At 35.6% G+C, this 16,201-nt stretch overlaps 1 protein-coding gene across 2 annotated transcripts in view; it reads left to right on the top strand.

Annotated features, from left to right (window-relative positions):
- Positions 1 to 16,201, top strand: part of ARID2 (AT-rich interaction domain 2) — a 109,526-nt gene that overhangs the window by 2,146 nt on the left and 91,179 nt on the right. The gene's annotated exons all lie outside the window — the stretch shown is intronic.

A 16,201-nucleotide genomic window follows, 5' to 3' on the forward strand; every position in this document is an offset into this window, starting at 1 on the left:
TATATTTGATTTTCAGTGTGTGCAATAATAAAAATATCCCTGCTCTTTAAAAATGCTATAAAATAAAGCAGAAAGAACTTGTAATTCCTTACTAGTCTGGTGCAGTGATCAGTGAAAGGTAATTTTGTTTTGTAGTTATTTTATTTGTATTTTACATCTGTAAGCCTTAAACTTTGAAGGGATCCCAAGTATATAAACAATATATGTCAGAGCCATTTTTATTGATTGTTTTAGAATGGCAGTGCTAAAGGACTGTTAGTAAGAGATCATGTTATTGTAGTTACAGAAACTTAGCTTAATTTTTGGAGCACTGAAATGTGTTGATGTATGTAAACTTGTTTACTCCTCACTGGGGTCAGACATTGAATGAAAATGCATCTGCAGGAAGGTAGGCTGCTTTGGATATATTATATTGTTAACAATTACTAGCAGCATACATTATTTTTTATTTTAGAGTACAAAGAGTTAAATATTTTTTTCTGTTGCTTGAGAAATGGTAGATTTTTGCAGTTTTTGAAATAAGATTACATTCCTTGAAATGATACAGGTTATTTTTTGTGATGCAGATTATTTTTTAATGTAGTATGGAGTTCATATTGAATATTTTAAATTACTGTGTGTGGTACTGTTCAGTTACTAGATGACTTTTTTAAAAAATAATTTTTATTAACTTTTGGTGATTATTCTTTGTGAAAGATTTTTAAATTATTGCCTATACAGTGTTTTTAGTTGCTATATACAGACAATTATATTTCATTTAGAATGAAGTTTTATGTACGTTGGTTAAAGAATATAATTTTCTGTTTCTGAATTGTATAAACTGTATTATTTATTACAATTAATGATAATATAGGTGTGCAATATGTACAAAAGATACGTGGGCTTTTGGACTTCTGTTTTGGTGATCTGAGCACACAGAAGCTTTATCTGCCTCTAGTTTAGCCTTTTCGAATTAGGAAATGCAGTAATTGTACAGGTGCACTTTCTATTGGTTGTCCTAGATTGACTTCCAGCTTGAAGCTGTAGAGTTCATAGCACAGTGGAGCAGTTATTGAGTTACAATGATGTTTGTAAACCTTAGTCAGATATCTGTAGTTACTGAATTTTTCTTTTTCTGGTGGTGACATATGATTGCTTTCAGATCCAGACTAAGAAAAGAAATTACCATTTTTAATAGCTTTAGCAAAGTTTATGATTGCTAGCAGGCCTAGGAATGAAGTGGGAAGCCTACTTTAGGATGTCCTTCTCTGTTATGGTGTGGGTTGTTTGTTTTTTTTTGGTGTATGTGTGTTTGTTTTTTTTTTCTCTTCTACATAGTGTTGAGACAGTGTTGCTGAAGATTTGTTGGATCATAGAAAGTAGTTTTTTGCTTTTTGAATTTTTCTGTTGGACCTCGTAGTCTATTACTTGACTAGGTTTTATGTATAATTTGCAAAATGATAGTTTTTTGGTTTTTACGCTTTCCTTTTTATTTCCATATTTTATAAGTGTTTGAATGGCCTAACTTTTTGCAGTGGAAGGTTGTATGTCATTTGTGTTTTCATCTGTATTTTGAAAGCATTTATATGCTGTGACAGTTAACACAATGTTAATTTAGCCTTCTAATGACTATTAATTTTTAATAAGATACTACTTTTTAATTTAGAGTCAAACATACAAAAATGTTATTTTTATTATTAGTATGCTGGTATTGACTATTTAAAACACAGTTGCTGAAAATATGTGTTAATGATTACATACAAATAATTGGGAGGTTTTTTATTTATTTGGAATTTAGGAAGAAAAAAGTTGATGACCGGTTAAGATGAAGAATCTTTAAAAATGTCTGTTTTATCATAATCTCTGTGATTTACTTAGGCCATTATGGAATAAACTGTCAAGGTTGTTGGTTTTGGGGTGGATTGGTTTTCAGTGGTTATTTTGCTTGGGTGTTTTTTTTTGTTATTATTGTTTTTTTTTCTGAATTACTACTTTACTCACTGTTGCTTCTCACATAATCTAAGTTTGATGTGAACTGTTTCACAGCTGAGTTCAGCTCCTTACATGTGCAGTAATAAGACTGTCTATACACACATGTGTCTCTCCTAGATTAACGTTTGTTTAGCTTTAACCTAGAAGGTTTTTTGGAGGGGGGATTTGGTTATAGGGAAAGAAAAAATGCTCTAGTTATAAATTTGTAAAAAGGGTCATGTTTGTCTGTGTTGAAGAACATAACCTGAGGTTTATTATAGGGCTACATTTTTCATGAACTGCTGAGCAATTATCCTTGGAAAAAAAAAATGTTCCTCTTGAGTCCCAAGTATGAATATAATCTTGGCCTCACTATTTTAATGACTTCGCAAACAAAGCTGAACAAATTGAGGCCTATCAACTTTTATATAAATTTTATCCAATTGTATGTTGTGCGTCCTGTGAAGTGAGGGGTCTGCATGGTGGATGGGACCGTGTTGAATTGAGAGGGATTCAGTGGTGTGCACCTATATGTATACGTTTGCAGGCTTGGATTCGCAATGGTTTGTGATGAAAGTTGCTTCTTTCTATGAAACGTCTGGTGTGCTGTGTTCGCTGTGATAAGATCTCAAGTTACATGGACGACTTACTCATTTTGCTGTGTTATCTCTAATAATGCTGTCATTTTGACTTAAAATTACTGTGTAAATAATTTAGAAAGTTGAATTATTTGTGTGACATCAGTAGTCCTGTTGGCTTGATCAAATATTTTGCAGAACAATCATTGGGTTACGGTTTTTCTAGGCAGTTGTGAGGTACGTCTTTTTTGTTTAAGTAACTTTTTCATTTTGACTGTTGTGGAATTTTGCAGGGTGTCTTTGAGAATATATGTTAGCCTTTAATAACAAATGTGAATTGTTTAGACTTCTGATATAATTCTGATGGGTTTTATGGTACGTGATATTTGAACACATGACAAATAATCCTATCTGCCCCTTCTCCCTTGCAGTACCCTCTCTTTTCTCTCACTAGAAAAAGTTATTTGTAATAGGGAAAGTTTGAAGCGTTCAAACTTTGTGCCTGTGTTGCTTTGAGCTGTCTGACAGGTGAAGTAATTTATGCACTGTGGTTCTTAGTGAGCAGTCAAAAGCCACAGTGCCGATAACCATTGATAGACTGTACTTGTTAATGTAGTTCTGTAAGTCTCTACAGCATCAGAGTGTGTAATTCCCTTGGATGTAGTGCAAATTAGATGTTTCATCTCAATTGAGGTAAATTAGTAAAGCATTTTCTAAATGCTTTTCTAAAGATTATTTTATAATGTTAATGAAAATATTTTAATATGGGGTCATAAATGTAAACATCAGCAATGTGGGCATGCTTTTACATTTTTGTTGGTTGGTAAACATGCAGTAGGTGAAAAGAAAGTCAACATGAAATACAGCCTGTTTTTTTATCTTAATGGTTGATTAGGTTACAGTCCTACGAAGAATTGGGCTGATGTGACCTCGTATGTTAGTGTAAGGTTCTGTTGGTTTTCATGTGAGCGCGATACATTTATTTCTGTTGTCAGTCTTCATCTATTCTTGGGGAGTGAGTAAACTAAGTGTGCAAATGAAGTATGCCTAACTGAATTAAAAATCAGTTTGCTTTTAAAAGGTGTTTATCTGCATTAAGAGAAATTATGTGAAAGGTAAAATAAGATTAAGTCTCAGTTGGGCAGAGAATTTCTGAAAGGTGGGAAGCAGGTGTGTATTGTAAGCTTCTGGTAAAGGCAGTAGAAATGAGTTAGTACTAGTTAAAGGTGAATAAGAATTTGCTGTTGTAAATATTGGAGAGGTAAGGGGAAGTCAAGTAGAGAGGAAAGAGGTCAGCGCATAAATGAGAAGTTGCATAAAGTTGCTATAAAGACAAGCCATTATGCTGAATTTCCTGAAATTCCATATATAGTAGGATGAAAAAGTGTGAGCAGTTAAAAATCAGGAACATATGAAATAGTTCTTGGCAACAAATAGAGGAGGTTCTTGAAAGATCTGAACGTGTTTATAGGTAATTTGATCTTCAAGATACCACTAAGAAATTCAATAGTAGTACTGATTTCTTAAAAAAAAAAAAAAAAAAAAGTGTGAGCCGAAGAACTAGATAAATTTAAGGAATTCTGTTCCTGGTAAAATAATGGCAGAAATATTAGGGAAACAATAATAAGCAGCTTGGAATTTTCCAAGCAAAATTACTTTAAAAGAGTTTTCTTTGTTATTTTTGCTCAGTGTTTAAAATTAGGATCTGATGCTGCAACAGCATCTGCACAGAGATCAGTGAGCGTGGAGAAGTACTGGACTGGCTTGCTTGCCAGATCTGATTGCAGGTTCAAGGCTTCAGTGGATGAAGAGAAAGTTGTGGCTGTAGTAATATTTTACATGTTTTCTAAAATTCAAATACATCTCAAAATCTCTCACTAACAAATTATTTATGTATATGGATAGCCATCTGAATGAAACATTGGTTGAAGGACCATAAACGAAAATAGAACAAAGTATAAAGAATAGATTTGGTGAGTCACAGCAGTTTTAGGTGCTAAAAGAGTAACATCAGTGCTTGCATATGCACGTAGTAATACAAGTTTAGCCATTTCAGGCACATTCAGTGTCTGGATTGATTATGAGAAGGTGAATAGTACACTTGTGGCATGAGCAGACAACGATTATGAGATGAGTTAAACGCAAGTCGAGGCAGAAAAGAAAAAGTTATCTAAAGAAATAAGGCACATTGTTGGAAAATACAAATGAGATTTAGTTTGGAAAATGCAAGCTAAAACAGTTGAGGGACAGTAATCCAAAACAGGTATTCATTGTGAGGGAATAACCTGGAAAGCAGTATTGCTGAAAAAGGGATAGGAGTGATACCATGGGCCTGATAATCCTGTCAGTTGTGTGCACCCAACTCCCTTTCATATGAAAGGGATTTGTGCATGCTTCTGACAGGCAGAACAGGCCCCAATTTGCAATATGATATACAGACTTTGTAAAAATCAGAACGAGTTTGGGTTGCATCCACAGGGGCATTGAACAAGCAGGAGATGAGTTTTTGTATGAGGTTGTATGACTCTGTTTGGAGTGCTGCTTTACTTTCAGAGCCTTTGCAACAGGTGGGGCAGCTTAACAGAAGCTTAGGGAAGAGCAACAAAACGTTAAGGAGGCTGAAGGGACTAATTGATTTAAAAAAAGATTTGAGAAATAAATATATTTTGCTTGGCTAAATTGACATTTTTGGTGAGAAGGGGAAATGGCATCTTACAAGCATTTTGAAGGGCCTGAATACTTAAAAGGGAGATAATTTTAAATAAAATAAGAGGCTGTATTAATGTGTAAGCTAAGATGAAACTGAGGGAGAAAATTCAGAGCAGACAGCAGCACAAAAAACCCCAATATATACCTGTAGAGCGTCTGAATAGTATGCCAAGTGAAGTAGGGGGAAACCCACACTATGGGTCGTTCAGAACTAGCCTGGTCAGGACACTAATACATGTGCAACAGGTAATGAGCCAGGACTGGAAGAGAAATGGACCAGATGACCTTACAGGTTCTCTCCATCCTTCAATAACACCATAATGAAGGCTTTCATCTTGCATGGCTGCAGACTTTTATTGCAACACTACAGACGTCACCTGTGGAATCTGTTGCGCTTAATTTTGTCGCAAATCCCACAGTCGTTGGCAAGACAGGAAACAAATACATGGATGACATTTTTATGATTTCTTTTTAAAATTATTTTTCCCCTCCCAAGATAAGAATTGTAATGCGTGTTTCATTCAGACATCCAAGGCCTTGCTTTTAAGTCTGAAGCGAATCTTTTACATAGTTGGAGGGGGAATTTTGGTTTAGTTGTGCTGTAATCATAAGCGTCACAATCAAGACTAGTTACTTACTGTTGAGGCTATGAAGCTTTATTTAGGGGAATTAAATATGTTGGTTGTTAAAATCTTAGAATGTCTCTCAATAGAAGTTACTTATTTGAATGGATGTTACCTTGTCAGTTGCTGGGAATCTGCTCACAAGAAAAGAGAACTTTTCTAATACAAAATTTGCATTAGGCCTCTTTTGAGGAGAGCAAGCAGCAGGTGAAAGGAAACGTAGCTACCTTAAAATTGCTCTTTCTTAGAGTTACGTTGTGATACTAGTCACTATGCACGAGTTTGGCCTCTGTCAAAGTTTCTCAGCTTTTCTTTCAGAGGGTAAACTCTACTGCTGAAAAATGTAGTGAAAAATTAGTGTGATGAATGTTAACATATTTTCTCTTCCTGATTATTTTCTGGAAGCTTTTTGTTAGAAATGACCTAAATCACTGCTGCTAAGCTGAAATATATTGGTTTCTTTGGGGAGGGGTGAATGTTGTTCTTCAGTTTTAATACAGAATTCTGGTTGTTTAACTTGAAAGCTTATCTGGACAGATGTCAGAACTAATAACCTACAGAGAGCAAGTTTCTGGCAACACTGTAATAACTGTGGTGACTTTTAGGACCTACTGAATCTTCTAATAATTGGTGGAAATTTTTTATGTTAAGACTGTTTTCTAATCTTAACTGAAACAGTATCAAATTAATTTATGCTTTAAAATAATTAATAGCTGTGGCAACGTCTTAAGTTTGAATAAATGGTAAGCATATTACAACAAGATCAAGAATGCATATGGAATGCAAGGATATTGCTTCTTTCCTCGCAAAGTGGAATAAGCCTGGGCTAAGAAAAGTGTTTGGTTTTGTTGTTGTTTTTAATTTTAGAGCTAGTAGGCTTTAATGACCTTGTTTCTTTGCAGTTAAACCTCAATAGATAAGACTTTCATACTCTTTTTTTTTTCATTCCTAGCCCCTTCCCCACTTTCCATAGTAATGAAATAGAGAAGTATAATTTGTTAAGTTTTACAGGTGAAGTACTAGAGGTACACAGAGGTTCAGACTGTTACTTTGAGAGTGCATGTCAAATAGGAATGAAATCCAAATACAGTAAAGCCTTTTTTAAAAAAATAATGCTAGAATCCAGTTCTGACAGGCAAATTTCTTCTTTCAGAGCCTTAGTTAAACCATCCATAAAAGTGGCTGCTATTATTTACTATCTTTTAAAATTCCTCTTTAATCAATAGCTGAGGAAGCACCATTTGAAAAATGAAACAGGATAATGTTATGTTTTGTGAATTGGAAAACTGAAAACTAAGTATGTAACAGATTGTGAGAGTGGATTGTTTGTGTTTTATTTTGCTGTGTTTTGTTTTAAAATGCTTGTTCAGAATGTCAGAGTGGTATCTTGCAGCTTAAATGGGACTACTTGGAGTAACTATAGTGCTAGTCCACATTATTAGAAGACATACAGTTCATAGAGGGAATTGGGTATAGGCCAGAGATCCCATCACATGATCTTGTTTCTGGTTATCAGTCTGATACATATTTGTTCTGTGGCCTTAGTTAAATCATTTGGCATCTTTTTATTCATATTTATAAAGTGGGTATACTGATGTTTGTTTACCTATCTCACAGCAAAGTGTGAGACTGTAAGCTCTTTAATGCAGGGATTGTGTCTCTTCGTGCTTCTATGTCATATCTTAAATATTTGAAAATGAATATAAATTAGGAATATATGAGGAAAATAAAACTATTCATAAGCTTGTTTGCCCTCTACAGTGTGGAGAAGCAGAAAATATAGCATAGATGAGAGGAAGAACAATCTTTATTCCTTAGGGAATAAATAAACTTGGGATACCTAAGCAGAGAAATATTGGAACGGTTGAAAGAAAGAAGCTTATCTTAAGGAAGGATAATAAAACAGCAAGATGGTACCCAGAATAGTGAGCTTAGGCTTTGCCTGAGGTACTAGATTAGTGAGCTAGGTATCAGATCTAAAATACAGTCTCCTTGGAGCAACAAGTTCAAGTCTAAGCAGACCTGAATTACATTTTCGGCAGTGAGGTAGTCACACTGAGTTCTTTATGTTTTGTTTTCCTATCTTTAAACTGAATGTGCACGCATTTATTTTAACTCCAGATAAATTCTAGCAAGCCAGCTATGCTGCAACAGGGATTGCATACTATTATAATAGAGTGGAGTTCTGTGAGTGATGCATTGGAGCAGGTTTGTCTGCAAGAGTGAACTGTGTTCATACTATTTTCCTTTTTTATTGGTGTGGGAGGAGCAACTGTTCAGATCAGTAGTCTTTCAGAAGAATATACAGTGTTACTTGTCAATCTATCGCTGCGTAAAAAAGATAAAAATCCTGTAAAGTAAGGTGATTGTTCTGTTTCAGAGAGACCTTTTCTCTCGCAGTGTTTGCGGGACTTTTCATATGTTTGTTTGCTGAAGTTTAGATGGGTCATACTTGTGGCTACATGCATTTCTCCATTGTTACGTGCTGTGACGTCTGCTGGTTGGCCTCTGCCTCCCAGTCCAAAGGTTGCTATGCTTCCATGATAATCCACGTGTAGAGATTCTCAGCTTTGTAAATCACTAAATCATGTGACTAACTTTGAGTAGCTCAGTTAAAGTTCTTTGGAGAAGACTATAAAAAAATGTGTATGAGTGTAACGTGGTAACATTTCATTTGGGATGCATCCCAGAGACTTAATTAATCTGAATGAAGACAGTTTACTTTGGGGGTAAATGCAGTGTGTTCTGAGTATGTTAACAGTGATTATGGCATGGGATAGGTGTAGAACTGTGGGGAGGGGTTCATTTGTTTTTTTAAAAAGTATATTTGTATTAAAAGAAAACTTGTGGAAATAAACTTAGGAACAGTTCTTCCCTTACATGGTTATTTTGCTCTGGAGTATCTGGGTTCTAGTGACCTCAATTAAATGGTGTGGAGTCCAGGTAAACAGTGCCATGTTACCTGGCACATATGTCCTATGTAATTTTGGGGAGGATAGTAAAGCTTTGAAACACTGGAGATTATGTAGCTGTTTCTTGGACACTTTTCTCCCCCCAATACCAGCTGTGAAAACCTAGGAAAATTCACATTTCTAACAGTATATGTTCATATAATGCTACAGTTGCACAGTAAATACCTGAAAAAATCAGGAATTACCTCATTTAAGTATGAATGTGCAACCTTAACTTTGTCTCTAGAGAATATTCTTCATAATAGAACCTTATTCTTTCTGTTGTAAATGGGAATAAATTCCATGGCAGTATTAATCTGTTATATCACTGTGAGATACCTTTTTTTCCCGCTCACATATATACACATCGTCCTGACTCATTGTTCAACGTGGTAATTGATTAATCTCAATATTAGTTATTTCTAAGGAGGTTTTGAGGGTGCTTTCTGGGCGTCCTTTCTGCACTATTTTGGGGTCATGGTCCAAATGGGCCAATTCAGAAGTTCTTTCGTTTGCTTGTGTATTGAGGAGGATTCAGTGTTGCAGTACTGCTTACCCTGGCTGCCTAGCTCACAGGTCTTTTTGTCCCTTATTCTCTGCTAATCATCATCTTCTCAATCTTCAACTACAGGGAGGAATTCATCTTCTGTTCCTTAGCCCTTGATGTCTATACCTGTTAACTGCACATGGAATATTTACTGTAATCAAATGAATTCCTAATTGTGAGGAAAACTGAAGGAAAGAAAAGGTGTATGCAGGTAAAAGGGCAAGAGGACAAAGCATTAAATGTCAGGTGCCTAGCAACAGTAAAATACTGAGTTTTACAGCAAAATGATAATAGATTCCATGATACCTGGAAAAAAAAAACTCTGCAGCTGTGGACATGCAGAATTCACAGGATCCAGACGAATATCTAAAGGGTATTTCACACACCTGACAAATGTGCTTTCACATACTCTGCAGACCCAGCCAGGCATTGCAGCATTGGTGTGCATTTTGCGTGTTCTTCCAAGGTCATTTTTGTAACTCTAAGGCATAGAAGTAAAATATTTTTTTAGTGGAAACTTTGTTTCTGAGCACAATTATGTGCAAAGGCTGACCCCTGTAGTGAATTATTGTGTTTAATTGGATTTGAAGAATATACAGTGTCCTAAGTACCATACAGCTTGGAATTCTTTTAGTAAGCTTTTTTTTTTTTCCAAATGCTTCAAAGTTCTTTATTTCCTTCAAACTTAGCTAAACTTGTTATCCTGTTTAATGCCATGTTCTTCTCTGTTTATATAACACGAAGTTATTTACTGGAAAGAGGTTATGTTAGTGCATATGGAATCATAGTAAAAGTGTAAAAGATTAGAAAATCAAAATACAATACTTGGTGACAATAACTTCATCATGTTTAGTATTGTTTCATTAAGATGTCCTACAGTCAATATGCTGTTATTACTGAAATATAGTTCCATTCCTAGAAAAGTGTTTTTTGTCATAGATGAATACAATATTTTTTCTATTTAGATTTTTGTATGACCAGTTCACAAATCTCATTTTTCTGTAGTAGCTTTCATTCTCCTAATAAGCAGTTTAATTGTAATGGAAATAGTTAGTCCAGCTGTTGAAGAAAAGTGCTTCTTAAGTAAGATCAAAGAAAAAAGTGACTTAAAAATAATCTACTGTTCTACACGTAATTGTAAATAAACACCCAGCTTCCTTAAATGTACTGATAATATTTCTGTATGGATATTTGTGTGAGATGCAGTTTAAAATTATTGTCCATAAATTAATGTGCCTGGTAAAAAGCAAAAATATTCTGTTAGTTTCGTAGTGATTCGGTGCTTCTGTAGGTCTGCTCTAACAGCTGGGTTAGTAGACTTTTGCCTATGTGGACTTCTCTGTAGTTCTGCTTAGGGAGAATCTTGTCCCTCTTCAGAGCTGGACTGAAACTGGAGGCATCCTGTGTCAGTTCTGCAGTGTGCTTGTAAAGGTCAGATGTGTAGGGTCTGGACCATGTATATTAACACAAAATGTGACTGCTTTGGGAAGCAAAGAAACTAGAAAAGTGAAGTCAAAAGTGAAGTATATCTTTATAGATATACTTAAAACTTAATATACTGAAATCAGTGTGAACAGTGCTTGTTTATTTGATTGTCCTCAGGAGGTCTTTGCATGTAAGCAAAAGTTGCAGACTCAAGGTTTGGTGGTTGTTTTCTTTTTAAAGATCTTTATGAAAGCAACAGGGTATTTTTTTTTTTTTTGTATGAGTAAATTAAATTAAGCTTGTTTTTTGGGGAGGGCCTGCCTGGTCATCTAGCTAAGTAAGGAAAACAAAAAATTGTTACCATTATTTCTTGTTTTCAGAAACTTATCAAAGAATTAACTCGTTTTTATTATAATTTCACTGGTATAGTGTGATCTGTAGTATTGCTGACTTACAGCAGTCGTAACATCAAAATAAGTATGATTAAAACCTTTTTTATATTGTCAAAATAATGATGTAAAGTTGCAGTGAAGTAGACACAACATAAATATGATTGTTCATATACCATGTAACATACAGCAACAATATAAACGTATAGGATTGTAGATCTGATTGCCTTACTAAATGATACTTTAAAGGGTGCACTGTATAGAATTCTGCTGTAGAAGGCCACCAGGTGGAAGCGACTCTCAGGTCTGCATCTCTTTCCTCAAGGCTTTTTCAGTTCCAATGGTATCTGTTTGCTAAGGTTTGTGGCTTCAGAGGCTTCATATATTTTTTGACTTGGCAGCTGCCCATTGGAAAGACACACATCTTGGGAAGACCAGGCGGCCAGTTGTTTTAGCTGTGTAGCTTGGGGACTCTACAGTGCATGGGCACCGCCAGGTTGCTGGCCTGGCAGAGGACACTTGTACTTTGAGTAGTCAGCTGCCCAGCTGGGAGGCACATGCTAACTCTGCCTCCAGTTGGGCCAGGTAACACAGGTTGCTTCTCAGTCACCTGTAGGCCAAAGAAGAGTGAAGACAAGGTGTTTGGAGGTATTTTAATGAGAGGCGGAAAGAAGACATTTGAGCATAGGTAGTCAAATTGCAAAGGGAAGGAATGTGAAATAGAGTGAGCTGGGTGTATTCATGAATTGGGGGAGGAGGCAGGAATGTGGGAATGTTGGTGGAGAGAGCACTGTTTGGAAAGGCGGATGGCATAGATACTGTAGAAGGAGAAGGAGGGGTTATGTAATCAAATGCTGATAAGTTAGTCTTTAATGGCCAACTCCCATATTCAAATTGGTCACTGTGTATTAATTGACGTGTGGCCCACATGCTGGGTCGCTACTGAGTGAAGGCTGTCCCTATTTGTAATTGCTGAGTGGTCTCTGGCTTGAGTTGCACCATCTGCTTTCTACAGTGAGGTTCTGATTTACTGGTACAAACCTTCTAGTGGTTCTTCTGCATCTTTGCTAGCATTACCAGTGCTGCATGAACGGAATTAATTTCTGTTCCGTTAGTTTATATTTTTCATTAACACTGAATTTACCATTTTAATTTTGGCTTTAAAAATCTGTCATCATCACAATTACTGTTACTTTTATCCTTATATTAAAATACCATAAAGGCATAAAATTGCATATAATCAAATAAAGGATTTTATCTTTTCCTTAAAGAGCTTGCAGGGAGAAAGATCTCATCTTGGAAAATATTTCTTCATGGGCATTGCTACACTTAAGAAAGCTAAGAAGGTTACAGTTGTGGAACAGTAAGGGTTTCTTCAAATGCTGTTGTCACTTTGAGAAAATGAGTAATGTTTATGAATCCTTTATTTTATATGTTGATTATGTAAGAAATGCATAAATTTTATATATGTGTATATATAGCATATGTAAGACTGGATGTCGGCTTAAGTTTGGATAGGTTGCGTGGACTTTCTGTCCCACCTCTAATATTACATATACGTTAAGAATTTTCAACAAGAGAGGAAAAGATTTAATGGAGCAAACTTCCAAAAATTCTAAGAAATTTTTTTTTTATACCTACAAACATGAAGATTTAGAGACTAAGTTTGTGTCTTATGGGTGGAAGTAGATGCAAAGTACTGTTTCTTTTTGACAGTTCTTGATCATATGTGATATGAAACTGTTGCTTGTCCTGGGTGTTAGGCTTGTGTAGTTTGGAAAGAGAACTTTTAAACTCAGCCTGCTCTAAGCAGAGTGTGTAAAATGGCTGTTGTTTAAAACCACTCCAAGTGATGGAATGTAAGTTGTTCTGATCAAAACAGTTAGTGGGCAGAGGGCAGGTAAGATGTGGGCCAACTGTAATTTTCACGCAACTCTCCAATTTCTACGATATTACACAGATACTAACATACAGCTACATAGTTTCTTTTTCTGCTATGATTGGAATGATTTTTGCTATTATTATTTTTTTTTTTTACTAAAAGATAATGTAAATTTGTATTTAGCAATAGTGTTTATTGCCATTCTTTTGAGCTGTTAGCCACGGTGATGCCTCCAGAGAAAAGCAACACATTGTTTAAAAGGGATATATATCTCCTTTCTCTACCTCTTGCTCTAGCTCAGCACATAGTGGAGGGTGGAAAAAGAGCATAGGTCATCATTCTTGCTTGCCTATGTACATCAGAAATTATTGCTGTTATCTTACATAGCAGCTTGTGGTATCCCTTTTCAAGCAGACAGTGCTGCTGTCCCTTGAGTGGCTGCTGTGCGGCTGGCGTTGCCCCCCAGTAGTGATACGAGCTCTGCTTTTAGGGTTTTGGTGGCAGCGAGGGCTTGTTTTGTTTTGTTGTGTTTTTTTAATTGTAGCGATCTGCTTTCATGGGGACCTGCATCAGGGTTTCGCTGACTACTTTAGCTGCAGAGAGACAAGCCAGCAAATTCTGGTCTTGAATTGCCTAGTTCTGCTGTTGGTTTATTTGTTTATTTTTAATAGATCAAGTTTAGTAAGTTATTTATATTGCCTTATGGTTAATTTTCTGAAAATAGAGGGGATTTTTGTTGCCTTCCTTTTAAATTTGTGGAGGTTGTCATGCATACCCAGGGAAGTCCCACTATCAACTAAGCAGGAACAACACAGAGAACATAGAGGAGAGGGCTCCACACATATAGGCAAATATTCATTCTTGGTATTTTTAACCAGTTTTTACTGCAGCAGATCAAGTCTTCTCACTTAGGTAATTTTCAGGGCTTAACAGTTGTGTTGTCTTCCTGGAAGTTATTTACAGATGGAGATAAACAGGATTTTTGGCTAGTGGTTGAAATGGAGCAGCAATTTAATGAGAATGATCAACTTAGTAAAAACTTCAGAAGGTCTTAGAGTAGTATGTATGTGGATACTAAATGAGGAAGAGAGAGAAAGATCAGAGGATCTTCGTGAGTTTTAAAATGAAGGTACATGATGATGAAAGAGTGTTGTTATTTTTGTGGTACTTTCAAGAAAGCTGAGTAGGGATGTTTTGCCAAGAGCGGTCCTAGAATAGGAGAGCTTTCATAGTCACAGGTTGTCATGTAGAATGTTTGTGTGTATATGGATTTTTATATGCAAAAAGCATAGTTGAGAGAATATTATGCATTTACTATCAAGGAGGCAACAACAGACATATTAATGCTGTAGGGAAAGTAAAATGGCAGAGTTCATCAAAGGATGATACCCAAACATTACAAGTGTTGAGATGGGTAGATTTGCGGGGTAGAGTGAGTATAGAAGAGACTTAATTATGCTTGAAAACATTTTCCCTGACCATGAGAAATTCTTGTGTAATCAAGACACATAATCAAACAAAATTATGATAGTACCATGAGGGTATTTGGTGAAAAGAGTACAAATAGCATGGAGTTAATAATAATGACACAGGAGGTGTATGGCTGATTACGAGCAATATAAAATTGACAGATAAAGTTGAAAATAGAATATAAGAAAGCAAGTGTAAAATGCTGCATAGTTAGGAAATTTTGTAACAGTAAAGGAACAAGATCAGTAAGGGAACAAGAAAATCCTTAGTACAGATTTGGACTTTTTGTCAGAAAGCGAATGGAGAAGTATTGAAAATATGGTTACGTTAGATTCTGCTAAGGCTCAAGTCCTTGATAGGTTGATATCTCTTACAGTGGGAACTGAAATGCCAAAAAAGAAGTTGATGAATTCCAGAGGCCATCTAGTAGGATATTTGAAGCATTATTTGTGTAATGTTTTGCATTTATTTCCTTGTAGCCAAATTGCTTGTGTGTTTTTTTTATTTTTGTTTATTTGAAGTAATTCAAATAGTATTTAAAAAAAGACTGTATCAGAGAATATACCAGTTAGAGTTTCTGTTTGTTCTTTTTACTTTTAAGCATAAGATATTGCTGTTACGGCCCTCTCTTAAAATTTAAGAGCTGATCAGTTCAGAGACCACAACTGCGGTCCCTGGCAGTCATCCAGCTCCTGCTACACAAGACAAGAACATCTTCCCTTAGTGGAAGGAACTCCCATGGAAGTATGTCTCAGCAAGATCACGCCAATGAACAACACTACATGCTGGATGTGACTGACATTGTTGATTTACCTTTTTTCCCTTTGTATTTCAATCTTCATGCTTCTTTCTGTGCACTCATGTTCAAACGTTCACGTGAATGTTAATTGAAGAGTCAAAAGAATATATAGACTCCAACATAAACAAACAAATGAGAGAGAAACGTTGATCTAAGTGTGAAATGAAATAATCTGTAGGACTGATTTTTGTCTCTTAACCTTTGTCTAAAAAAAAAGAATTTTTTTATCAATAACACTTTGTTATTGAGCAAGTGGCATCTTTTTGAGCAAGTGGTTGATCTTCCACCACTTTTTCATGTACTATATTAGTGCTTCAGAATTTTAAAACTAGTTCTCAGCTGTCAGCTGCCTCTTGGGATATTCTCTGTAGCACCGTACCTTTCTCAGTAATCAAGGTTGAAATGCAGTTCATGGCTGGAGTTGCGTTGTATTCCATTTCCAGTTGCGTATACTTTGACCTGTAATTGGGAGGTTATTGATGAAGAAGCAGTCCTATGGCTGAACTGATACAGTTACCTAACTAAAAGTTTGATAACTACAAGTGTTCCTCACTCTTATGGTAAAATGGATGGATCTTAATCTTAGAAAATACTACATAGTCATGCTCAGTAATGCAATGCGGTATGTGAAATTGACCTTCCCTATGGTTAGCAAGATTTTTTTGGTAAGAACACCTTATAAAAGATACTTGGTTGAAAGGGCATTTATTTTCACGTATTGTAGGTCTCACCCTGAAGGTTGCAGGCTTGTTTTCAATTTCACAAAATGTTATATGTAACAAACTTTTGTTGACTTGAAAATGGATTGTTGGAGTTGTATTTTGCAGTTGTACAGAGGTGTAGTGTTTCATACCTAAGAAATTTGTTTCAATTAAGGA

This window comes from Tauraco erythrolophus, chromosome 4, assembly GCF_009769465.1.
Source record: "Tauraco erythrolophus isolate bTauEry1 chromosome 4, bTauEry1.pri, whole genome shotgun sequence".
NCBI classification, from domain to species: Eukaryota; Metazoa; Chordata; class Aves; order Musophagiformes; family Musophagidae; genus Tauraco; species Tauraco erythrolophus.